Source organism: Culex pipiens, chromosome 2 (assembly GCF_016801865.2).
Source record: "Culex pipiens pallens isolate TS chromosome 2, TS_CPP_V2, whole genome shotgun sequence".
NCBI lineage: Eukaryota > Metazoa > Arthropoda > Insecta > Diptera > Culicidae > Culex > Culex pipiens.
The window spans coordinates 84216490-84243305 of NC_068938.1; the positions used below are offsets into that span (position 1 = coordinate 84216490).

The 26816-nt window shown below is 35.2% G+C and overlaps 1 protein-coding gene across 2 annotated transcripts in view; it reads right to left on the minus strand.

Annotated features, from left to right (window-relative positions):
- The window catches only part of LOC120422760 (uncharacterized), a 175321-nt gene extending 148982 nt beyond the window's left edge, over window positions 1-26339 (minus strand). For both annotated transcript variants that reach the window (XM_052707497.1, XM_052707496.1), the window contains exon 1: window positions 26037-26339. The gene's annotated coding sequence lies outside the window, so the exon portion shown is untranslated. The remainder of the gene's footprint in view (window positions 1-26036) is intronic.
- Window positions 26340-26816: the final 477 nt, after the last annotated feature.

Here is a 26816-nt window from a genome sequence, read left to right on the forward strand (position 1 = left end):
TTTTAATGAAAATTGAACTGCAATCAGCTGAAATCAATTTCAAATACATTCCCCTGCGTTCAGAATCATTTTTAGCATGAGTGGGTTGTTTTTAAAAACCTTTTTTGAAAATTTTCGATGTTTATCATCGCAAAAAGTTTTTTTTTCGCATAATTTTTTTATTTTCGTCAAATACTACATTTTTTGAAAACTAATGATAGCAAAATATCTGGACTAGTTTAAAATGCACCTTTTCCATGCAAATGTTGATACTATGGCTTGCTATTTAAAAAATTTTTTTTCAAAGAATTTTTTTATTCTTGATGATGATGTAGATGATGATTTTGCTTAGTGATTTTTAATTGCAAATTTAATTAATTTCAAAACACTTGATTTCACGGAAATTTCGAGGAACGTAAAAATATTAAAATAACCATGAAAATCTTATGTTAAACTTACAGAAAGTACTTTTTATGCTTTATTATATATTATTTTTCAATAAACTAAAAAAATCCTTGCTTAATAATGTCACGTTCAAACACAAACAAAACTTTTACTAATTTCACAAAAAAAAATCCACTTGGTTAATGGATGGGCTCTATATATAATATATATACAGCAATTCCATTTGAAAAGAGCCTAAACCAAAAAAAAAGTTCTCCGATCGGGCTCAAAATTTTTCTGGGGGTTCCTTGGCCAAAATAATTAGACCCGTATTTTTTTGTTTGGCCATTAGGGTGGCCTACATCGTGCTAGGGTGGTTCAAAAAATGGCAATTTTCGTCATTTTTCGCAAAAACCACTTTTTTCTAAAAATCATATCTCCGCGCCATTTCATCCGATTTTAGCTGTCTTAGACGCAAAAGAAAGGTGATGAGTTTGGCTATTTGGGAAAAATAGTAAAAAGTTCCAAAAATCTAGCTTAACTATTGAAAAAGTCGTATGAAAACTTAAAATGGCGTTTTGACCGTGTCTGGACCAAAGAGCCTATGTCTGAAAATATTTTTATCGGATTCCTCGGAAAATTTCACATAACATATCAAAAAATTGGCGATGTCGAACCGTACGTTTTGGAGATACGATTTTTTGAAAATAAAAACTGCGTTTTTCGACGCGCCACGCGCAAAAACGGGAAAATGACAAAATCGGCAAAAAATCAACTTTTTTCACTAAAACTGCGATAACTTTAAAATTTCAGCGATGACCTATACATGTCTGGATACCAAAATTTTCGTAATTGAGAGACGCAACTTTTGGTACCATAACATCTATAGGTCATCGCTGAAATTTTAAAGTTATCGCAGTTTTAGTGGAAAAAGTTGATTTTTTGCCGATTTCGTCATTTTCCCGTTTTTGCGCGTGGCGCGTCGAAAAACGCAGTTTTTTTTTCAAAAAATCATATCTCGGAAACGTACGGTTCGACATCGCCAATTTTTTGATATGTTATGTGAAATTTTCCGAGGAATCCGATAAAAATATTTTCAGACATAGGCTCTTTGGTCCAGACACGGTCAAAACGCCATTTTAAGTTTTCATACGACTTTTTCAATAGTTAAGCTAGATTTTTGGAACTTTTTACTATTTTTCCCAAATAGCCAAACTCATCACCTTTCTTTTGCGTCTAAGACAGCTAAAATCGGATGAAATGGCGCGGAGATATGATTTTTAGAAAAAAGTGGTTTTTGCGAAAAATGACGAAAATTGCCATTTTTTGAACCACCCTAGCACGATGTAGGCCACCCTAATGGCCAAACAAAAAAATACGGGTCTAATTATTTTGGCCAAGGAACCCCCAGAAAAATTTTGAGCCCGATCGGAGAACTTTTTTTTTGGTTTAGGCTCTTTTCAAATGGAATTGCTGTATATATATATTTTTAAATTAAAATGTAGGTAATTTATTTATTTAATCTTGAATAAAACTAAAAAAATCTCATAATTATATTTTTCAAATTTAAAATTAAAAGTAGTTAAATTATTATTACAGCGAATGAAAATATTGCTAAATTCAGTTAGTTTCCTAAGAAAAAATTGATAAACTATTATTTAAAGTATTAAGAAAACACTTACTCTGAAGGAATTACATTTTTCAACCTCTTTGTTTTTTTTTTGCTCCTCCAGTTATTATCATTGACTGGAGGAAAAGGGAAAGACGACTATTTTCACTGAATGTTACTTTTAAATGAATGTTTGCTTTTAATTGATTTCTAAAAATAAATCAATTACAATCTTCAAAAAATATCACAATACACCTCAGTCAATTTTAACAAGTTTTGATTAAAAAAGACAACATTTATAAAAATTTATTTTGTTTTTTTTTATCGATTTTTGTAACATCATTTAAATATTCGAAGTATTCAATTCTCTTCGCTTTTCAATTGAAATCTAATAAAATTTACTTAAAACGTCTTTATGAATGAAATATTTATTATGTTATCATTTTAAAAATAGATTTTAGAAAATTTATAAATTTCACGGGATTACACGGTAATGAGTAGTGCGGTGCTTGTGGGGACGTGCAGTCCTGTTTTTTCGTGTTATTTTCCGTCTCTTTTGTGTCGCTGTTCGAGTGCATGGGGTGATTGGCCATCATAATTAAATAGTGGCATCAGTAGTGTGGCGCTTTTCGGGACGCGCGGTTTTGTTTTTTTACCTTCTTCTTTTTTCATTGATTTTGTTTTACTCGCGTTCGTTGGCCGATCTTTTTTTTTGTGTTGTTCTCTTTTCATAGTTTTCTATTAAAACGAACGAATTTTTTTTTTTAAATCATTTTACTAAATGAAGCCCTTATTACATCACCGTTGATCGGAAGGCACGCCGACGGAGAATTTCTGGAGAATCGCGGTCGAATTAATACTATATTTAAATTTCTAGATAGCTATCTTTCCGCAGCCGGCTGCCTAAGATTTTTAAAATTTCAACCGATAAACAAATTGCTTGTGGTCGCATCACCTACCACAGTGAATCCTGACCTCATACCCATCTTACTAACCCCTCAAAACTCATGTGATACTTTGTCGGAGACGCAGCTGATTTAGTGGTCCTATCACTCAAGTATCAGACTAACATTCCCATCCACTTCCCCGTGTCTTACCACTGGTCGTGGCCGGCGTCGGTATTGATCAGCACGATAGGGACCTTTGAATGTTGCGAAGGGGTGATGATTGGTTCCTACTTTTCATCTGTGGTCCACGGAGCAATGTTTGGGGGTCCTGGTCAATAACGAAGTAGCAGCTACGAGTAGACACCAATGCTATGCTATGCTATGCTAAATTTCACGGGATTACACGGTAACCTTCAAATTCAACGAATTTGACGCTGTCTGCGAAATCGTGAAAATCCACTAACTCAAATTATGATGTAATAAATTTCCGGGAAAATTTCTTTCAGTCTCGGAAAAATAAACTTTAAATCTGGTGGCTTCCTCGAACTTGCCTTATTCTAATTTGGAAACATGTTCAATATTGATTTATGGTGCTTAGTCATACAAATCAAAAATCGATCTTCACAAACCCTACCCGATAGAACTTTAAATTATTCATCAATTAGTGTTTCCCAGTAAACCACCAAAAGTCACCACCGCAAAGCCAGTACCCCTGATTAGTGTAAAGTTCTAATTTAAAATTAAGATTAATAGCCATCAATCGGATTTGACCACTAGCATCAGCATCCACTCTGCAAGTTGTGACACACAAACACATTCCTGGTGTCCAATAAATCCAAGCATTTCGCTGAACTCTCCAAATTTTGACCCTCTCACACAACCGGAGCAACTCTAACCAACCGACCAACACATCGAGATAGCCGTGATCTGCTGCTGCTGGAGAGTGATTCATTTAAATAATTCATCAATTTGTATGGTTTATGGATTGGATTGCCGGTGCCGTGGAGGCAAACGAACTTTTGGCGCGTGTGTGTGTGTGTGTGGATTTTGGGATTTTCGATTTTCGTCGATGATTCTCGTCGACTCTCGATATAAATCCTCGCGGGAATAATTGATGTGGCGCCAAATCAGTGCGCGGGAAAATCTAATTTTTGAAATCAATTTTTCGAGGGGGGCCCACGAAATTAAGCTCGTGCGTGTGTGTTTGTGTGTGATGAGAGCCGCATTTCAACGAGCATATATCGAGCATAAATTTGGCGCGTTTTCATAAATTATGCGGATAATGTGAGTTTGGAAAACAATAAATCCGGGCCACTAGTTTGAATGAGTAGTTACTTATGCCGAGCTTCTACAACGAAAGGAAAGCAGCAATAGCAATATCGCCCATAAATGTGAATAGATGAAGCAATTCGTCTCAAGAGCTTCTCCGTGCATTGGTTTTCATTCAAGACTTGCAGTTTGGAATGGGTGTAGGAGGCTCATTTAGTGATAGTTGTTGGAGATTTTAATGGATGGATGCGATTTGAAAGAGAGAGCGATTGGGCAATTAAGTCATGTAGTTTTGATAATTTACGACGACGATAGTTTAAGTGAGCAATTGAAATACATCGCGCAACGATTCTAAGATTTATAGCAACTGTTATGGCGGGCACGAGTGTTCTTTGGAAAGGCATAAGAAGTAATTCAGAATATTCTGTGATCGTGATATCTTGTCACAAGTAAATTTTTTGATCAATTAAGTTAGAAATGCCATTTTGTGAATTGTCATTTATAGATCCCCAAAGCTCGATTTAAATTCTGAGATATTCAACCGTAAAAACACGCTCAGTTGATCCTCTTGATATTTAATAAAGTTTCGATCAGACCATGATATAATACCCTGCAATTGCGGTTCTGGAGAAAATAATTATGGATACAGCTTGACTGATTCAATTTTTAACAGCACGATTCGTACATTTGGATGGATAAATACGATAAAAGCTGAAAAAATCTTTTTTTAAACAGCTTGTAAGTAACATTTTTGCAACTCCAAAAAACACTTTTGAATATGATTTTTAATGAAACGGTCTTGATTTAGTTTTGCCTCCTATTTGGGGTCAACTCAAAACCCAAAACAAGGTACTTTTCGATACAAGAGCTGAAAAATTTAACTTTTCAGCACTCAATAGGGTTCTAAGGCGCATTTATAACGATAAAATAAACACGATAAAAAAACTTTTTTGATAACTCTTTTCCATTTTAATGCAAAAAAAAAAAATACAAGACAATTTATTTTCGATGCATTACCTATGGTCCCCTTGGAACGAGCTGTTAAGTAGGATTTCTGTCAAAAAGGGCCCGTCAAGTTAATTTTTGATTTAAAAATTCTTTTTAAATCCTTCGCGGTCGTACAAAGTGTCACTGTTCTTAGAAAAATAAGCTTTATCGTTGTGAACAATAACATTACAAATTTAAGCTTAATTTTAGGACCCAATTGCTGCTACAATAAGCTTTAATGCATTGTTATTTGTGTTGATAATAAGTATACCATCGATTTTTTTTAATTTTCTTTTTTTTTATGAAATGTTGTCAGCATTTCCTGTGTCAAATAAGCCAGTTTTTCTAAACAAAGCTCTATACAAATTTGCGGGCTGGTCATACTGGTCAGAAAGATGTTAATAATGGAATATTTGTTTCTTTAGAAGGAATTTTCTGATCAATTAGAGTATTTGGCAAAGTTAATGATCACATATTTAAATTGACATATTATTACATAAAAGTAGAATTTCCAAAATTAGCTTATTTTTAATTTTTGGAGTTTGTTATATGTTTTATTAGACTAAAAATGGCGCAGAGTTTTGAATATTGTAAAATCTGGTAGACATTATTTATTAAAATGTGGTTTTTGAAAAACAAAATCGAAAATATTGTCAGAAAATTTTTAAGTATCAACATTATTTTTGATTTGAAATCTTTATGCAAGCGAAAATAAGTTAACATTTTTTAATAAAGTGCACCGTTTCTTAAGTTTTCGTGTTAAATGTTTTTTTTTTTGCAGTTTTGAAAAGCTGTAGCTGAGACATTTTCCAACATTTTTTTACTTTGATGTTTAGACTGCTGGTTGTGTAGATAAAGTTTCTAAAAAGCCCTCATTTTTCAATTCACGATCTTTCGAAAACTGTTGTTTCGATTTTCAATGCAAAAAGTTAAATTATGTGAAATTTGCTTATGATTTCAATAAAAATATTTTCATCTTTTAAAAGAAAATGACAAAAAAATTGTACGCAACTTTTTTTTGTCAAAAATATATTTTTCTCAACAAATAACATTTCCTGTATCAAATTTTAAATCCTTTTAAAGCTTAAAAAACCAAATGCAAAATCAAGTGATTTTTTCAGCAGATATGTTCACCGGAAAGCTCGTTAAATTTCCCATAAGTTTGCCTTTACCCAATTTTCAATTGAACTCATTTTATTATTTATGTAAGTTTATTTACTATCCAGGTTACTACTATTTACTGTATTGCACTGAACAAATATCATGTTTTCAGTTATGAGCAATGTAATTAAACTTATATCTGCAGCCCATACTCCAAATTGAAATGCTGTCAAAGACAAACTTAAGGGAAATTTGACGAGCTTTCAGGTAAAAATATTGTAATAAGGTACCCTTTTACAGAAAAAAATCAATCGAAGAAGCCCTTGATTAATGTTTAGGAAATGAATTCCCCTTTCGAAAGCTCCCGTAAGTTCACGGCAGAGTTCACTCGCGAACTCAGCCATTCGTTCACTCACTATGAGCTACCGTCCTAAACCGGACACCGTACTCTCGCGACGCGCACTCACAAAATCAGAACTTTTACAATCTTTTTTCCTAGCCTCGTGAGATTTCTATACACGAAGGGCAAACTTCGTGGTTTCTGAAAAAAGGGCAAGCGGGATGGCTAGATTTCAAAACATCAAGAGGGAAGGGAACATGCTATGGACTGATCTGAAAAACTCAACAATTCGACAGAAGAAGACAAATTTGGAAAAAACTAAAGAACGAAGAAATTTCGGGTTTGTAGTTTCCGATAGCCAAAGTCTCGATTCTGGCACCTCATCTGAGGGTTCCTGACTTTGACTCGTCCACTTTGTCATCGACCGTGGTAGGAGCGGGAGTGATTGCTAGTTTAGAGTTTGGATGGTAATTAGAGGACGTGACGTTTTGACCAAGTTCAGTGTTAACTTTTTTTCGAAACCCTTTCCCTTAGATCGTGAGGTGCTACAAATCACCGAAAGAGTAGGCTAGTTAGTTTGGCAAGGTAGAATCGTGGATTGTTGGCGAAACAAGTCCAGGTAAAATGCGTGTGTTGTGTGTGTCGTGCCATGTGCGTGTTCTAACCTCACCAACCCAACAGACTAGTTGGCCAGGTACTCTATCCGGCGTCTTCGAAATCTGCTGCTGCGCTACAACCCATCCGTTTCGAACGTCCGTCGGAGAAACCCGCCGTACCACACCCGGTGGCAAAAGACCCGGCAAGTCGCCACGTGCCGGAAGAAGCGTGACGTCACCAACGCGCTTAAGGTCATCCCGTCGGGTCCAACACGTCCATCCGGACCACGTGGGAGATCATCGAGGAACGACAACTTCCGGAACCGAACCCGGATCTGCTGAACGACCGTCGGGGATTCCCGACGCCGCTGCTGTAACAACCAACAACAGGTCAGACCGTGAGTAGTACCAAAATCCATGCGCATGTGATCACAGCCCCTGAGGGTACCCCATGAAAAGCGCGCGCCGCGCCAAATGAACACGCACACGTAAAGCACGCAGCCCAAAACGTGCACTTGGGCGGATAGGTAGGGAAAGGGAAGAGAGACAGGTTAGCCGAGACGGCTAAGGCGCCAGTAGGAAGATGAACACGAATTTACCGAAGAAGCTTGCAAGCGAGATGGTCGCAGTTCGAATCCCGTTGGGATCAAACCGTTTTTTTGTGAACACCCCCACGATGTAAATACACTTCGATCGAAATGAACAGTTTTCTGCAGTTTGAGCAATAAAAAGCGACCAGGAGGTTTTCACTGGGTTTTGGGATAAATTGTTGCGTTCTTCTTTTTCTTTTGGAGTGGCTGGCTCAGTAGTCTTCTTTTTTTAGTAGTTTTTCCAGCCCAATTATCTTCTACTCCCAAAGCGAGACGCGGCACAGTGGGCGGGAAGATTTCACCGGTGATGATCCAGAGGTAGGAATCGGTTTTGGTTATTGGCTGAACGTTTTCTTTTGTGGTTTTGTTGAGTTTTCCTGATCATTTCTTAGTTTGTTGAACCTCTTGAGTTTGGGAGACAGTCGTTTCGTCTTTGATCCTGTTTCAGGAAACCAAGATAAACCCGCCCTTCGGTTAGGGGTCTCACGTGGCCGGGCACCCGTGATGACGGTTGGTCTTCCCTCGGTTTACCGTCGGAAGTGGCGCATTTAAGCCAACCGTTTACTAGTCAAACACTTGACAGACTGTCTCACATTACAATATTTTCGAGACTGAGAAATCAAATCTCACATAAAGAAATTGCCAAAACCCCAAAAAATTGACAAAATTACTAGTTTTAATGGGAAAGGATTGAATTATGAAAATGGTCAATATGGTCAATGTACTTTTATGTGAAATTGTCTGGAAAATCGATTCCTGCTTTCGGTTTTTTAAAATTATGACGTTTAGACTACCTCAAAAAAACAGTTTTGATAAATGATTTTTGTATTTTTTAGTAGAGAAATATCACCCTGCCTGTTTCGTGAGTCTTTTTCTAACGTCTTAGGCAATTTTTTCGAAAGAAATTAGCTTACATCGTGACATCACCATAAGATTAGACGTTTTTTTATTTTTAAATCGAAAAATCTAATAGAAGTGGCGATTTTTTTCTTTCAATGTATTTTTCAGAAAGCCCGTCCAATTTCCTTGACCACTTTTTGATAGGATGCAACGGCTTCGAGGTACAGTATTTTTTTTTTAAATTACTAAATACACAAATATATTTAAATAACTTACGCCCTTCTCAAATGTCATTCTAGAGTGCAACTGGCTCCATGTACATAAAAATGGCTTTTAAAAGCCTAGGATAACATGTCTTCATAGTTTCATTGAAATCGCAGAGGGTCGGGTACAAAAGTACCTAAAAAATCCTGATTTGGGCTGGAATTGCTCTATAACAAACTAATTGCATCGTAAGGGAGTATGGGTTATGGAAGCTGTTGCAAAAAGATATAGGAGTTTTAAAAATATTTACTTTTAACAGTAATTTGCAAAACCTATGAAAAATGTCAAACCAATCCCGGATTTTGATTTTAAATTTTAAAGTGCTTCAAAAGATCTTTAAAATGCAACTAAGAGAATTGGAATTCATAGAGTTTTGCGAAAATTTTAAGATTTTAGGGGTGTGTGGGGTAATTTGGACACCCTAAGAAAATTGCTCTGTCACGGGCTGTATGGATATTTTAAAGGAATGTGGATGACACCAGAGGATAAAAGTGATCATATTTGATGGAAAAATGTCATTTATTTCGATAAATTTTGATGAAAACTCCATTTTTATCGCAAAAATCAAAAGGTGTCCAAATTACCCCCACATTTTTGTGTGGGGGTAATATGAACACCCCTATGGGGTAATTTGGACATGCCTTGTGGGGTAATTTGGACATGCCTTGTGGGGTAATATTGACATACCTTGTGGGGTAATATGAACACCTTTTGAGGGGTAATTTGGGCACATGTTGAAGAATAAGTTTAACATTTGATTTTTTGAGCATGTTTTTTATCCTTCAACCTGGTTTTATAATTGCTTTATATTTTGAAGTGTTGTTTTGCTCACAATATTTCATCAAAAGTTTAAATAATGATTTTGTGATAGAACTATAATTCAATAGGAAGTTAGCAAATAGTTCAGTGTAGTATACATAATTTAATCATTAATACTGAAATGATTTAAACATTGATTCTGGATTAGGCACAAGTATAGTTTTTAGTGATTAAGGTATCGTTTATGTTTATATAAATCAATCTTTATATAGAATTTATTAGCCTGAAAATATCATTTTTTTTAAATTTTACATTCTGTAGCCCTTCAAATTTAAATATATATGTAAACCAGCATAGAAATTAGAAATGTCAAAGAAATTAATTAAAAGCAATCAACATTAGAGTCTTGTTGAACGCCAAATGTATAGTAATCAGATTTTCATCAATTCGAATATTGAAATAAATTTATCTAAATTAAAAAATAGGGGTTTTGTGAAAGTTCTCATTGCTCACATTCCTTTTTGATTGTTTTGACATATTAAATCCCTCTAAATTTGTCTAAATCGCTTTAAAAACTCATCCAACCATGAAAGTTACTTTTTTGTTGCCTGACAGATAGACTTACAGGTATGTCCAAATTACCCCACAAGCCATGTCCAAATTACCCCCATAGCATTTTCTTTCATAAATTACAATTTTTGATGATAAAAATGGATAAAATGCACAATTTTTATACGTACAGGCATCGTCCAAACAATCCCCTTAAACATAAAATGTCCACTTGTTTGCCATATAACCCCTGCAAAACCTTATTTCCTAACCTTCAAATATTAGAATATAAGGCAGTGCCAACCGGCCTTTGGAAACTTTTACATATTACACCAAAACTACTTAACCTATTCCAACTTTTTTGGTTTGTCCATACTTCTAGGCCATTACTAGTACTAGCCGTATCACTTAAATTGCCGTTTTCACTTTATATCCGAAGAAAACGTGATTTTTAAAGGGGTGTCCAAATTACCCCCTGTCCATATTACCCCAAACTCCCCTATATGATTTTTGAACCTCAAACTTCAATGCTCGTTTTACCACAATTCCCTTTGTCGTAGAAGGTTCATATTTGACATGACATGCATAGACAAACAAACGCTGAATGTTTCTTCCAAATCGGAGCACCTCGATACTACCTGTGACACACTGGTGAAAAAGTCACTCTTAAAAGCAATGAGAAAGAGAAAATATTGAAAACCGGAGAGTTTTTACGGAGCTAATGTAATCGAAGGGACCATCGAGGGAAGGATTTATCGAGCTACAGTGAGTCAAATATTTGTCCGTACCCCCCCGTACGGGAAATGTTTGTGATATAAAAGTACATAAAATTCGACTAAAGTGCCATGTTTTATACATCAATCGACGCGGCAGAATGTCCTCTTTAAGACACTGTCATTGGATTTGCAAAAAACTTTTTCTTGAAAAATACAAAAATTGTTTACTGAAAAAAGTCAAAAAAAGAGGTCAAATAATTGTCCGTACCCCTAGTAAAAGTAGAAAATCTGATCGATTTAAGTGAATTCATTTATGAAATGTTGTTTCAGTGTCAAATACTAGTACCTTTAGCCAGTTTGTGACAACTTTGAACTTCTGATAAGTTTGTTTAGTTAATTTATATTAAAAATTGGATTAAATTTAGTTTTTTAAAGTAAAACTTGTCAAAACATTAGTTTATAAACAACTATTTTTATAAAATTGCTATTTTGTGTTGTAAGAGTCTCTATTGAACAAGTTTCAACAATATTTGTTCAAAATATACATTGATTTCATCTTTTTTATTGACATTTTTCGACCAAAAATACTGTTTCGGAACAATACTGTTAAACAATCCGGATTGTCCCGGAACCGGTTCAACCCCTCGGAGGGAAATTTTGTGGTGATCAGATAGAGGACAAAAAAACCCACCTCTTGCAATTTGAAGCATCCAATTTCGTCCACTACAGCCCGATTACGAGTCCCTAGTCTGAAATTTGAAATTTTCACTTTCCGTGCTGAGAATTTCTGTACCGTTCTGGGTCAGAATGTTTTGCTTGGGGAATTTGAAAATTTCAAATTTCAGACTAGGGACTCGTAATCCGGCTGTAGTGGACGAAATTTGATGCTTCAAATTGCAAGAGGTGGGTTTTTTTGTCCTCTATCTGATCACCACAAAATTTCCCTCCGAGGGGTTGAACCGGTTCCGGGACAATCCGGATTGTTTAACGGTATTGTTCCGAAACAGTATTTTTGGTCGAAAAATGTCAATAAAAAAGATGAAATCAATGTATATTTTGAACAAATATTGTTGAAACTTGTTCAATAGAGACTCTTACAACACAAAATAGCAATTTTATAAAAATAGTTGTTTATAAACTAATGTTTTGACAAGTTTTACTTTAAAAAACTAAATTTAATCCAATTTTTAATATAAATTAACTAAACAAACTTATCAGAAGTTCAAAGTTGTCACAAACTGGCTAAAGGTACTAGTATTTGACACTGAAACAACATTTCATAAATGAATTCACTTAAATCGATCAGATTTTGTACATTTACTAGGGGTACGGACAATTATTTGACCTCTTTTTTTGACTTTTTTCAGTAAACAATTTTTGTATTTTTCAAGAAAAAGTTTTTTGCAAATCCAATGACAGTGTCTTAAAGAGGACATTCTGCCGCGTCGATTGATGTATAAAACATGGCACTTTAGTCGAATTTTATGTACTTTTATATCACAAACATTTCCCGTACGGGGGGGTACGGACAAATATTTGACTCACTGTAAGTAAATAGAATATCGAAACAAGAAGAGCATCGAAGCATGCAGTTTGAAAGAACTGAAGAAACTATCGATGGATGGAGCAATATTGAGATAGCGAAGATCGACAAGCAGAGAATCAAATGAAATTGGGAAATTTCGATAATCTGAACATTACCGTAACAGAATTTTCGATGAACTCTTTGCAGCACCAGCGTCCCAAAACGCATCACTCGACTTCCCCAGATTTGAGTTCATAGAACGACTTTCAAACTTTCGGAGGAGTGATTTATGTTTCGCATGCACAGATTTTCTTCCCCTCTTCGCCTTCGTCGCCAGCGAGCAAAACTGTCGAACTTCTTCGTCGATGATCAGCACTAGGGTTAGTGAATTTTCACGATTTCGCGGACAGCGTGAAAATCGCGAAATTTAAAGATTTCCATGAAATCCCGTGAAATTTATCAATTTTCTCAAATCAATTCATAAAAATAACAACATAATAAATATTTCATTCTTAAAGATCTTTAAAGTAAATTTTATTAGATTTGAATTGAAAAGCGTATGAACCATTTGAAGAATTGTTAACAAACAAATATTAACATGAAATTGATACAACATTTACTGAGAAGTGATTGCTGCGAATACTTAAATGATGTTAACAAAAATCAGTCAAAGAAGAAAAATTATTCTCCATTTTTTTTTATAAATTTTGTCTTTTTCAACCAATACTTGTTAAAATTTAATTAACAAGTAAATTGTAATTTTTTTTAAAGATTGTACAGATTTTTTGAGTTGTATGGATTTACTTTTAGAAATCAATTAAAAGCAAACATTCATTTAAAAGTAACATTTCGTGAAAATAGTTGTCTTTCCCATTTCTTCCGGTCCAGGAGGAGCAAAAAAAAAAAGATTGAAAAAATTGATTCCATCAGAGAAGGGGAAGAAAAATATTGAGAAAATAGATTGCATTTTTCGTGGTACTATGAACAATAGTTTATCAGTTATTCTTAGGAAACCAGCTGAATTTTACATTTTTTTCATTCGCCGTTATAACAATTTTACTTTAATTTAATTTGAATTTTGAAAGATATAATTTTGAAATATGCTGAAAGATTCAAGCTTGGTTTATTCAAGATTAAAAAAATAGTTTTTTTTATAATTTTAAAAATTTCGTTACAGATTAAATTATTTTTGACTAGTGATTTTGCCTTCCTCACTGAGGTAAGGCTATAATCCTGCTCTAAAAATGAACTTTTTATTAAAAGCCCGAAGACCCACCTTCATATATACATATCGACTCAGAATCGAAAACTGAACAAATGTCTGTGTGTGTGTGTGTGTATGTGTGTGTGTGTGTATGTGTGTGTGTATGTATGTATGTGTTCAAAAATCTTGCCAAGTTTTCTCAGCACTGGCTGAACCGATTTTGATCGAACCAATTGCATTCGACTTGGTTTAGGGTCCCATACATCGCTATTGAATTGTTTGAAGTTTCGATAAGTAGTTCAAAAGTTATGTATAAAAATGTGTATTCACATATATCCGGATCTCAATTATATGCATGTAAACGATGTCCGGATCCATCATCCGACCCATCGTTGGTTAGGTAATCAAGAGACCTTTCCAACGAGTCCACATAATAGAAAATCTGGCAACCCTGTCTCGAGTTATGACAACTTAAGTTATATCTGTGTACTTATTTTTCTGGACCTAAGAAAAAAAGCTGAAATATGTGTCCAAACCTCTCATATTACCCACTGTTGATAAAAAGTGAGGAAGGCATCAACCACACAGGTGGATTAAGTTAGTTTTTATTTTAGTTTTTGAAAAGTGAGATGAAAACCTTTAAATTATTTTTACGGGGCAAATGTCGCAAAAAAGTTATTTTAATTGTTAGATTGTTTTGTTAAATTTGGTTTTTATATGAAATTCAATAAATTCTAAAATGTTAAATTAGTAGCAAATCAGCGAAAACTGTTTAGCTATATTATTCGAACATGAAAAAAGCAGGTCAATAAATGACAATACGCATTTTTTTTTTCAAAATATTTATAGAGCCCATCCATAAACCAAGTGGATTTTTTTAATTAATCAAATTATTTTTTGTGTCACGTTCAAATTAAGTTAAGATTTTTTTAAGTTTATTGAAAAATAATATGTAAAAAAGCATAAAAAGTACTTTCTGTAAGTCTAACATAAAATTTTCATAGTTATTTTAATATTTTTCACGTTCCGCGAAATTTCCGTGAAATTTGGTGTTTTGAAATTAAGGTCCCCGTGAAATTTGCAATTTTTGAGCGTGAAAAATCACTAAGCCTAATCAGCACCGTCATCGCAATCATCGAGTTGGTTGGTAATCATCGTTTAACCCCGCGAGGTAGCTTCTGTGTTGCACATAATACTGCTGCTGGTTGGCTGACTGGAAAAAAAAAGTTTTATGTGTGTCGTGTGTCCGCCAGCTTGTGACGACAGCTCCGTAGTACAGTACCGACTGATTTCGCGCTTGTGTTTGTGAAGGACGAGTTCAGAAGCATCGGTTCTAGGTAGGGTGAGTTGGATCAACCGTACAAACACTCTTGAGAATGATGCAAAAGGTGTCACGGCGAAGAAACAGGGTGGTGGTGGTGGTGGGCTGCCTTTGTGTGCAAAACGATTTGCAAAAGTAAAGAACACATAAAACGGCATAAACTTGAAGGAATTACGTGCGATTGCACTTCGGTTTTTGTTCCGTGAAGTTCTTCTCGGTTTGTTTGCGCTGGAAAGGAAAACCGATATCCCGGGCAGAAAGGCAGAAAAAGGCGAAAAGAAAGGGCGCGCAAAATCTACAACATAAAAGCGGAGTCATAACAATACACAAGGTTTAAGGTTCGATCGGTATGGCTGATTGATGAAAAGCATGGGGCAGGAGTGGAGAAGGTTTCGAAGGGAAGAAACGCGAACTCTCGCGCGCGTTGCAGCAGCAGCAGCAAACCCGAGAACGAGAACAATGGTTCGGGGTGGACATTATGGAATGTAAATAGAAGAAACTTGAGTTGATACGACCGACGACGACGACGTTTCAGAGGAAACACACAAACGGAAATAAATGGCGGCTGGCATTAAATGTTATGTTTGTTTCAAGTGCTGCAGAAATTGAAGGGATTGCATGGCATTATTCATAAATACAGATTAAGAAAGGTTCATTTTTTCGATATAAAAGTAAAAATCAATGCAATGCAATGACAACTTTAAGGGTGCACAGCAACGAAGGAAGTTGTTGTCTTCTTATTCCAAAATTGTCAAACTTACGGACCCAATCCCGCAATAACGGGATTGTAAAATTAATCAAACTTTGCTGTAAAATACTTTGTGGACAGTACTATAGGGGATGAATAATAAAATATTTCGATAGTACTCGTATTTTTGAAGATACAAATATATCTGTAACAAAAAAAACCTGGGTGCAAAAGTTCTGGTTGATGTGCACCGTTAATTGATATGTTTTCATTTAATCTAACCATATACAATTTAATGGCAGGTTCAAGCAGAATATATCTGGAGTTTTTTTTGAAAAGGTCCAATAAACTAAATTTTCAGATTTTGCTTTTTGGGTGATTTTTAATACCCCTGACTCAAGGCGGTTTCAAAAACACACCAAAAGCTACAAACTGTAAATTTGGTTTATTGGACCCTACAAAAAAAAAAAAAAAACAGATATCATGACAAAAACTTTCAATAAAATTTGTATCAGCCTTAGGCTGTTGCAAATATTTTACCAAGTCTTAACATTGGACCGAAAAACCAGGGGCAAAACAATCTAAATTGCTAATCATAATGATTTTTAATATGTTTGGGCACGATTAAAATTTTGAACATTTATAAAATTACAATGTACAGCACCGCAAATTTTTTTTTTCGCAAAAATAAAATTTTCATTAATACTTAGCAATTTTGGAAACATTACTGGACAGGTGCATAATGCATTTGAAAACACTTTTTTCATTCAAACGTTGGAACCGTGGCCTTGAATTTCAATTTTTTAACTTTTTTTTCAGCTCAATTTATTTTGTGTCATTGGTTTATCTATAAAAGTCTTAATACAAGTTTTTAAAGCTGTCCATACAAAAATGATAGGTAAATATTTGAAAATCTGTAATTTTTAAGGCTTCTTCTGATCGATTTGGTATCTTCGTAGAAGTTGATGAGGACTATTCTGGAAAACAGGTACCAATTCTGCTGCTTCAAAATTATACTTTTTTCACAAAATTAAATTTTCCCAAAAATCTGTACTTTTTTATTATTGAAATTTTTAGCTATGGAAATGTACGGCCAAATATTCATTATCAATCAAAAAAATCCAAAATAATTGTTTGGAAAAATGCAAAAATTTCTCAAAATTCTCTTTCGTTCACATTGAAAAGTTGACCATTAGTAGCTGAGACATTGGACATTACAAAATGGACAGCTAATATCGTTAGATTTAGAAAACTTCAATTTTCCTGTTTGTTTTTCTTTTATCCGGTCCAATCTCAAATGTCTTGGAGAAAATTTTAGGAATTTTTGTGAACTATTCGAAAAAATATTTTTTAAATAGTCACTTAAGTACTTATGGGCACTATTTAAAAAAACATATAGTGCAAATTTTGAGTTGCAATCAAACTTTAAGTGGACAAATTTCGAAAACGGTATACTTTATTAAATTGTCTGTGAAATTATTTTTTATTGCAAATTTGTTTTACATTGTAAACTGTTATGCAAAAAAAAGGTAAAATTCTATTTTTTCCGAAAAACTTATACTTTTTAATTAAATTATAACTACATCAAATTTTTAGAATAAAAAAGTGTTGTAGGGATATCATTTTCTGGAGAAAAACATGTTAATTTGGAAATCTCTTTGCTTTGTCGAAGACACCAAATCGATCAGAAAATTTCTTCAAAAGATACACGAATACAGTCCAGACTCGATTATCTGAAGCCTTGATTATCCGAAGTTCGATTATCCGAAGGTTTGTATGGGACTTCGGATCATAAAAAAAATTCGAATATTTTTTCCTAAACTTTCATGGACATATCTTAGGATGTTTAAAATATCCCCTTGAAGATTCTTATATATACCAGCTATGCTTTTGAAAATCCAGGGTATTTATCAGGAAAATTGATAATAACGTATAACAATTGAATTTCTTGCCAGAATTTTTATAATTTGATAATTTTGTCTATCATCTGTCCGAAAACGATCCCAAAAACTTCTTGAATGTGACGTAAATCAGGCCGTTTGCTGCTCCAAGCCATTCCAGCTGCGTACAAGATACCTGTTCGTTCGTTTCCCTGGGCGGCAAAATGAGGGGCAATAAAACTTTAACAACCCAGCAAAGTGCGTCCTTCACCTTGCACTCGAGCTCTTCGATCGGGCTAAACTTTCCAAAACAAACGGACCCATTATTTTATGGGCCCTTCGCTCGTCACTTCCTCAGCATCTCCTCGCCTCTCACCACCACAGGAAGAACCGTTATTAGAGAGGCACAGACTCTATGCTCAATATTGCTCAATCATTTCAGGGCCGAGGCCAGGCACTTCCGAGGGAAAATTTTGGTGTGAAAGAAAGTCATAAAAATCTTCGGGAACAGTTCGGCACGACGAAGCAGACGACAAAGCGGAAAAAAGCCATAACGCAAGGTTAACGCGCCCGCGTATGGGGCAATAAAACAATCTTCTAATGCCCGGTTTGTTACGTTTTTACTACTACTATTACTACTACTACGATTTTGACGAGCAAAATCCCTAAAAACCTAACACAAAGCGCGCACGCACCTTTATTTTCTTCTTTAGAATTGCAAGCCTATTTTGACTTGTTGATTTTCAGCGTGTTTGCGATTTGGAGGTTTTTCAACCTTCTTTTCGCTTTGAAAGAGATTAGAAAACTACTGTTTAAAAAAAAACAAAAATATTCAGCTTTGAAATTACATGGTTTTACCACAATTTTCTTTTCTCATATTTTTTTTCTACGGTCCAATTCAACGAACCATCTTTGCGGAAAACTTTGCGCGGTTGGTCTGGCCATTTAGAAAAGAAGGATGTTGGAAGCAATCACCTCAACATTATCCAGGATGCTTCCGTAAGGATGGTTGAGCTAGGGCTAGATAGATGAGAGAAAACAAAATTTCTGCGGAACTGTTCACTGAAAAGCAGTTATCCTCGATTATCCGAAATCCTTGGAAAAATTTCACTTCGAATAAACGAGTCACAAATAAAGGTTTACCGAGTTGGATAAATACGACGAGTGCTGAAAAAATCATGTTTTGCAACATTTTTTTTAATTCGCAAAACACTCTTTGAATTGGATTTTGTCAGTGAAACGCTTGTTTTTTCGCTTCAATGTTATTTACCATCAAGATTAGTGTCAAACTCCAAACAATATCGTACAATATTACTTTTCTTTACATGTACTGAAACTATGAATGTTTCACTCGAATATATCGACGTCGTCGTGCTATCTTGTCGCACCCGCCATTTTGACGTTCCGAGAAAAACGCGTTTTAATGTTTGACCTTGAATATTCAAAAACGAGAGCACGCAATGTAAACAATAACAAACACGTTTTGCTTGGCTCACCATTCTGTGCATTGTCCCAAAGTTTGGTTGAAGTTGGTTGCTGGAGTCCCGAGTTATAATTACAAATGTTTACGGTAGTCTAGCTTGTACGTGCGACAAACGCATCCTGACTTTCCTGGCCTGAAATCCTTTTGGCCTTTTGTCGCACTTACATCAATTTTCATGGAATGACAAGATAGCACGACAAGATTGAAACTATTTTCATATGTAAAGTGACAAAAATGCACGGAGTTTTTTCGGTTTTTGTTGAATATCTCAGGATTGAAATCGAATTTTGGGGATCTGTGAAGGTCAAAAGGTGAGGCATTGTGAGCTGCACAAAATGGCGTTCTTAACTCAATTTGGCCCAAAATGCACGTACGACAAGTTAGCACGATGGCGACGATATGCTAAAAAGTGCAATTTTTCAACCATGAATCGGAATCCGACAATGCAAAACAATATTTTTTTCAGAGTTCAATTTTAGGTCGTTTACTAATGTGATCCCAAAAGAACTCCAAAGTTATCTGGAAAAAGGAGGCTAATTCGGCGATGGTGAAATTTTTGTATAATATTCATTTGATTCAACTGCTCGAGTTCTGCTTTCAAATTTTTCATATTTTCTTAAGACCAACATATTTTTTTTAAATAAATAATTGATTCTGATTTTTTCACAGTACATTTTGCAATAATATGTATTAATAACTTCAGCTATACATAAAAAATCAAAATTCAAAATATTTTAAAGTTCTAATAATATTCGTTTTTTATAAACGGATAAGTTTTCTTTTTCAGTGAGAACTTTTATTTTTAAAAAACTTGAAATAGTTTAATTTATTGTTGAATCTTAGAAAGTCGGCGTATTGACTCAATAAAATAGCATCAATTTTTTTCCGCCACCCTGTGCAAAAATATGAGTTATCAAAAATCAACTACTCGTATTTTTTTTCAAAACAAGTCTTTAGTGCTTTAAATTGGTTTATGTAACTTTGAATATATTTTTTAAAAAATATTTTTTTCGGCGGTCTACTTTGGCCATGTTTTGCCTTTCTTACAAAAGAAAGGTTTATGGTTTGCTTTTGGAAAAACGCTTTTTTCAGAAATCTTAAAAAAAATCGTCCGGCGTGGAATCGTCCCAGCAAAAAATCCTATTACTAACATGAAGGTTATGATGCGCTCTTTCGATTGAATTTTCGCCCGAAACCCGGATCTCAAAGCCTGATTTCTGAAATACTTGTGCGATGTCTGTATCCGCTCTTAAAAATTTGTGTCTTCCATCATTGGAAAACCGCTCGTAAAACCCACAATTTTTATATTTCAGATTTGTAGCCGTGGGGTCGGAGACGAACATTTTATTTTTCGATTCACAATTTTCGACCAGTAAATGTGGTCAAAGACAGTTTTAGAGGTATTCTTTTTTCAAAAGAATTCAGTTTCAAACAAAAAGCCATTCAAAGCATGCGCCATAAACTGCTTGGGCCCAAAATTTGAAGCTTTTCCAAAATGTATCTCCAGAGATATAGCCATATTAATGTTTTTCGTCTTAGTTTTACCCTATTTTTTCCCATTAATTTTTTTGGTTTTATACAGAATCATATACCTAATGAGCACCAAATTCGAAGTGCCGGCTCGTTCTCGCTCGAAAGATCGACAAGTCGTTAAGTCGAAGCATAAACGCCAGCACATTTACGCTTGCGCGTTTTACGCTGCGTGTAAAGTGTTCTTTCTGGCTTTTCATAAAAGATCGACAAAGTGCAATATCGATACATATTTTTTAAGGTAATCATAGACTAACATTAAAGACTGAGTACCCTTTATTTTTTTCTGATAATGTCAATCCAATGAGTTTTTCTTAATTAAATAGAATCATCTTGTGATTCATGATGTACTTCTGAAATTAAAAAAAAATGCATTCGAGGTTTAGTCTAAAAAGATTCGAAGCTTTAGGTCAAAATCTTACTGGGTGGTATCATTATGTTTCTGAAAAATTAATTGCACCAATATATTTTGCGGAGTTTCATCATTTTGTAACAAAGGCTCTATTTCACCTCTGGTGATATTAAATCGGGTTTTTGACTAATATCTTCTATTTTTTAGTCAAACAAACCTTTTGATTTAAACTTGATTACAATTATGAAGAATGGACAAAAAAGGTGATGCTCATTTATGAACTTAAATCACACAATTATGTAATTTTTAAAGCGTCAAATTGATTGAGAACAATTTTCTTGACAAATGTGCTTTTTTTACATTAATTAGACGAAGTTTGAATATGTATAGAAGTTATGAATCTTTTTTTTTTTGGCATCAGTTTTAATTGTTTAAAGGGTGAGGAAATTTCGACAAAAAGAAACTCGGCACCGACGTCAAGAACTGTGTATCGACCCCAAACTGAAGGAAGTAACGTCGTCGTCGTCGGTAAAGTGCTTTGGTGGCCTTGAAATATCGATTGACACCAGCAAGGCACACGATGCAGCGGAGGAAAGGAAAAAAGAAACCAACACCGATGGACGGCTAGCTGCGGAATTGTGTGTGGAATGGAGAGAGAGAGCAGAAAAATAAAATCGCTAACATGGAAGCGTTGTAGAATTTGAGCAGCTCGCCTTTGAGTAGAAATGTGAACGAGCAGAGCAAGTCCACAGAACGGAGAGGGCAAGAAAAGAGTGCGTATCGTGCAGGGGAACCATTTAAAATGTAATCTTTCTTTTTTATGCGTTTGAAGATTGGTCGGTTGATGGACTATTAGTTACTCGGTAATATGGTTGGGATGAGGTGTTTATAGAGTTTGTTGACTTAGTCGAACATTTAATCTTGGAGATGTTGCCTGATAAAACAAATTGTAACAAATATACGATTTATATTATTTAACTGTAAATGTAACTTTTTTGGAAGTAAAGAAAATATCTTTCCCGGTTGATGGGTACTAATTATTTCAAATAAGGCAAACAATCAGCTTTTGAATTCGTCAGTGTTTTGAAAGTTTTTAATTATCTGGACACTATTGAATATAAATGTGGAACTTTTGTGATCCAAAAAGAAAAAGTATTTTTGGAAACAAGGCTCCTCAAAGTTTTTTTTGCGTTTTGCAATTCTCCCATTACTGCGTAAAATGCAGATTTAAATTTCTATAATTTGTAACTCACAGTTCTGCTAATGAATTTCCTCCATTTTGAATTCGAATACCTCCCGATAAAATCGATTAAAACTGAACGAGGATACGATTTATTCATAATTGTGTTTTTTTGGCCAAACTTATAAAAAATACGATTCCAATTATCCTGAAAAAAGAACTTTCAGAACAATTTCGGGCCCAATTGGGCAACTAGTGCGTCCATCCCGGGAATTCCCGGGACAAAAATCCCGGGATTTTCCCTAATCCGGGAATTTCCAAATCCCGGGATTTTTTGAAGTAAACATTAGTATAAATTAACAGTATTTAGCTAATTCTATGATGGTAAGCTTGAAAAACATAAGAAATTTAAAGAAAACATATAATTTATGACTGTTTAAAAAGAATTCCCGGGATTTGAAAAATATTTTCCCCGTTTCCCGGGAAATTCAAAACCCGGGAAAATTGGACGCCCTACGGAAAACTCATGCCAGATTATATAAATCGGTCAAATTGAATTTGTAAACAAACATTTCATCTCTTCCGTGTCAGTAAATGTGTTCAGTAAGAGTGAGCACGTATTTCAGCAAAAAAAAAAAAAAAATCAATCAATCGTTGATATTTTTGCACAACTGTAACATAAAGCTTTTGTGATACTTTTTGTTTACAAATTTTGGAAATGAGGCTCAACATTTGAAATTTTTAAATCTGCACCGGTTTTGGAATTAAATTGAACACTTAATTTAACCTAAATTATAAACTCGATGTTCACGATTTTACTTAGTCAAAAACGTAGAAACTTCTAGATCGTATGGCTGCCTTGCATAGCTTACACTCAAAGTCAAAAGTATCCTTTTTTCAAGTTCACCCTTCGTCACCCTTTTAAAAGGGTATCGAAAATGTACTAATTATGACATACCCTTTTGAAAGGGTGACGCCGGGTGAACTTGAAAAAGGGAAAGAAGGTATCCTTTTGAGGAATGATACTTCTGATTTTGAGAGTAGGTTTAAATTTCGACGGTAACATTTCAAAAGGCATCATGAACATTTGGACACTTTCTGGGTTATTGCATATTCTGAAAGTACTCCTAATAAGCTACCTCTCCACCAAAAATGAGGAAAAGTTACTTCAGTAAAGTCTGTTTAATCATGATTTAAAAAAAAAGTAGCATAAACAAAATCTCTGCCATCAGCAGTCCCTGTTTATATAGCCCTGTTAACCTGTCAAACAAAAGACTACATGAACCTCGTGACGAAAAAAAAGCATCATGAAAAAAGCGCCATGTACATTCGGCGAAGAAAAACGAATCATAACAAAGCGTCCCCCTCAATGACAGTAGGGTGATATAGACGTTGGTGATTTCAAAAGAAGTTATGTTTGTTTTTCTCAAATAAAATTACGGGAATATTGTTTTATTGAATTTGCATGATCATTGATCAAGTATCAATAAAAGCAACGTTTTTCATCGTTTGTTATCATTAGAACATCTTCTTTTGCTTTTATATTAAAATGGGAATTGAAAATGGATGCTCAACATTCAAATGCGTTTTTCTCAAAACGCATGGTTTGTACATGATGCTTTTTGAAATGTTGGCGTCGATTTCAGCAATTCGTTGTTGTCGTGCTATCTTGTCGCACGTGCATTTTGGGCTAAATTAAGCTAAGAACGCCATTGTGTACAGCCTTTAGACCTTCAGTGATCCCCAAAATTCGATTTCAATCCTGAGAAATATAAATACAATAAAAACTGAAAAAAAACTTCGTGCATTGTTGTCCCTGCTATCTTGCTATCACCATAAAAATGGTTGCAATTGCGACAACTGGCCAAAAAGATTTCAGGTCAGAACGCATTTGACACATATGTCCGACTACCGTAAACATATGTAACTATAACACGGGACTCCGGCAACCAAATTCAACAAAACTTCAGAACAATACAGAATTGTCAAACAAACAAAACGTGTTTATTATTGTTTACATTGCATGCGCTAGTTTTTGTTTATTTAAGGTCAAGCATTAAAAAGCGTTTTTTCTCGTAACGTCAAAAAGCGACGTGCGAAAAGAAAGCACGACAAAATCGAGTTTACCTATTTCTGCCTGTTCAGTTAGATCCGTGTGTTTTTTTTGTCATGGTGTGGAAATATTCAGATTGTTTTCAATGCAAATTAAAAAAAAAGATTTTTTTTATTTAGCCCTCTGACGCCAAGTTTATTTTTGGAAAATTTTGTATATTTCCGCGTTAAGGAGGTTATTTCAAGCAACTACGAACAATTTAGCTTCTCATGATTTATTTTTTTGTAGTTTAATTTGTAGCATTTTAATATGACATTTTCCGATGGTAATAAGGCTCTACCACTTGCTAGCATTACCTTTTAAGTTTTGTTTATATTTCTGTAGTCATCTTCCAATTTTTTGCATGTTTTTATTTGTTGACTCAACTCCCGGTGGTTGGTAACTTTTTCGTTTGACACTTTTTTAGTTTGTACCCCGTTGGTTTGACAAAGTCAAACTAAAAAGTGACAAACTGTCATTTTTTACACGGGACTCACAAATACTATCAAACAAAACGTTTGGTAGTAAGTGTGAGCTCTGTGTAAAGAGGGTGTCAAACTAAAAAGTGACCCCGTTCGTTTGACAACAGTTGTTGTCAAATCATCGGAGTTTCAGTGTATAGAATTATACCATTATCATTTCAATTCAAAAAGTATGCGTGAAGGCATGCTTTTGGACATCACAAAAAATACTGAACAATTGTGATGCCGCTAACTACCGCGCCATGAGGCATGTTGTAATTTTGTAGGCACTTAACCACTCAAATTTGACTAAAATGAGGTCGCAGAACTCGAATTTGAGAGTTCTAGTTTTCATTTCTTTTAAAGAATCAAAAACAGGAACATTTTTTTAAATAACAAAACCTATATTTAATTTAACAAAAAAAAGTTAACGAAATTATATATTTTAATCCGAATAACCAACCTTTTGATTCATTCACATCCTTATCCATCCATTCTAATAACCAATAACCTTTTCCATTGGCCATTTTCATTTCCAACCCATTCCAAACATCTCGTTTCTAATCTCCAATATACCACCACACGTCACGTACTCTCCCTCCCTCTCTCCCAAAGCGTCAGCCATAACCGTTCTCAATAAATAATAACGCAAACCGCCTGTCAATTATTTGATCTATTACAAATGACAATGGCAGCGCAGTACGGAGAAACAACAACAAAAACAACAACCAAGCCATCAAACATTCACGCTCGTCAAAGCCATCACGAGCACGAGCTGCTGCTGCGAGAACGAGAGCGAGAACGAGCGAATAAGAGTACGAATGTATCGACAACGCTGACGAATACCAACAACAACAACATCAGCAAAGCAAAACTATTAGCAAGCCACACCTTTTAAAAGGGCGGTACGTAAAAACACACCGTCGCTGCTCGTCGTCGTCCGCATGTATCGAGCAACAAACCAAACAGAACAAAAACAACAACAACAACAACGGTGGACACAAAACTGTGCGAGAGCCGTCGGCAGAAGAGAAGAAAATTTCAGACTGCCGGCTTGCCGAACGCAAAAGTGTGCACCGTCAGGTGCTGCCACCTTCTGGAGCAGAGGAGAACTTCCACTGTGTGACGTTTACGCCGTTGATGGATTGGTGAAGGATTGCACCAATACATGTTAGCGAGTGGCAGCGCTCCGGAATGCGAAAGTGAGGTTATGTTTGGATAAATTTTTGTTTTCATGATTTTTTGAAGGAAGTTTAATCATTTTTGCTCAAAATTTTAGGAGTATCTATAAAAAGTCGAAGTCATATCGCAGGAAGTGGACGACGACACAAAGACAGCAATATTTTTACAAAACCTTCAAATCAAAACAAATCCTTTGTTTACATTTGCTAGGAACCTGTTTCACCCTACATCCAAGTCTACTAAACGGCTAAGTGGATCGGCACAGTACCTGTTCGTTGCCCGCTACTAAATTCCGCCACTAACAGTCACTAATTCCTCACAACACTTCACTTTGAACCCGTAGATTATCAATTATGTTGCCACTTTACACAAAACATCAACACGCGCGATGCACGGCACGTCCGCCGAGAGAGCGAGAGCGGGAGCTGCAATCAAAACACACGCACACCACTGTACGAACGCTTCTTTGACAGTTTAGCATCACTGTGTGTGTGCGAGTACGAGTGAGCGCGCTCTCTCCCTCTCCCGGGAGAGCCGGTGAGCGAGAGCCCGATTATTAATGGGTAGTGAGTCGAATTGCTCCTCCTATCCGTCAATGATGACAAGCCGGTGCGGAGTCGATACGCGTGTGACAGTTTGTTCGTCTGTCTGTCTGTGCGTCCGTACGTACATGTCCATCACGGCAGCGCTCTCTCCCGTTATTGTAAGCGCGCTCTCCGGGAGGAAAAGTGTGTCTGCGGTTGGAAGAAGAGCGAAAGAAAGTGTGGCGGCGTTCCGGTGGAAGATTTTAAGTTTTTGTTGAGTTTTTCTTGCCATGGTTTTGGCGTTGGCGTCAGAGTGGAATTTCTTCGTGAAGGGATGTTCAGAGGCGTTTGGTGTTTTTTTATATGATTTATGATTTTTATGATTTCAAAAGATATTTTGGATTAATTTATTGGACTCCGGGATGTTTAGTCTGATATGCTTTTTGTAGAGTTAGAATTAGATGTAAAATTGTTTTTTAAAGCTGTGATTCTAATACAAGAAAAATTGGAATAGTGAATAATAG